Source organism: Phalaenopsis equestris, unplaced genomic scaffold, assembly GCF_001263595.1.
Source record: "Phalaenopsis equestris unplaced genomic scaffold, ASM126359v1 Scaffold000938, whole genome shotgun sequence".
In the NCBI taxonomy this organism is placed as follows: Eukaryota; Viridiplantae; Streptophyta; class Magnoliopsida; order Asparagales; family Orchidaceae; genus Phalaenopsis; species Phalaenopsis equestris.
Window position 1 is genome coordinate 824,296 of NW_018165377.1, and position 1,156 is coordinate 825,451.

Here is a 1,156-nt window from a genome sequence, read left to right on the forward strand (position 1 = left end):
TATATATATATATATATATATATATATATATCTTTGCTGAGTAGTATTTTTTAAAAATTTAATTCACTGAAATGCTACAAAGATTTATGATTAAAAGTATTAATGAAGAAAATAGAATAAAAATTATTAATTTAGATTTAAATGATGTTTTAAATCTTGCCCCAATCCTTAACTTCTTATTACTACGTGATTAGAGTTGTCAAAACGATTCTTTGTTCGTGTTCGGCTCTCGTGTTCGGCTCGTGTTCGACTCGCTAAGCAAACGAGTCGAGCTCGAACACGCTTTTTGAGCTTGAAATATAAACGAGTCGAATACGAGCTGAGCCTGGGCCTCGTTTACTCCCTGTTATTTTGACCCCCAATTAATGAACTAAGGTAAAAGGGCACTTTTGTAATGTGGTTTCTATAAATAGAGAGGGTGTGAGGCTTAGGAGAGCAAGGGAAGAGATCTTAAGGGTGTGAGGCTTAGGAGAGCAAGGGAAAAGATCTTAAGGGTGTTAGGCTTAGGAGAGAAAGGGAAGAGATCTTAAGGGCGTGAGGCTTAGGAGAGAAAAAGGAGAAGGGATCTTAAGCTACCACAAAATAGGAGAGAATAGCTATAGAGTTAGAGAGGAGGAGAGCATCTTGAGGCTTTGTATCAAGGTGTCGCTTGAGAGGGAGACCATAGAAGGAAGATGAGGGCTCATCTCTATGTATAAGCTATGTATTCTCCATTTCTTTTGCCTTAGTGAACTATTTGATTGATTTCCTCCCGTGGACGTAGATCCAGTTGGATCGAACCACGTAAACGATCTGTGTTTGCTTGTGTTCTTTTTCGTCTCATTTCTATGCCAGGAAGTACATATCTCACAACAATTGGCGTCGTCTGTGGGAAGATCCATACTTTTTGGCTAGAGGTGTCCGCGTAAAGGTGTTCGCGGTCAGCGACGAAGAAGAGGAGTTTGGCATTCACAAACAGACCAAGCGGTTCGCGTCGCAGACAACAGAATCACGACAGATTCGGTGAGCAGTGGAAGCTTTGAACGACTGGATTCGCACCGCAGGTTGTGCGGTTCGGCGAGACGGAGGAGGAACAGTCCGGGAGCGAGGGCCGAGAATTTGCGACAGGACTTCCAGCAAAGGAGTTCGGTCTTGCGAGCAGCTCGGCCACACAGAC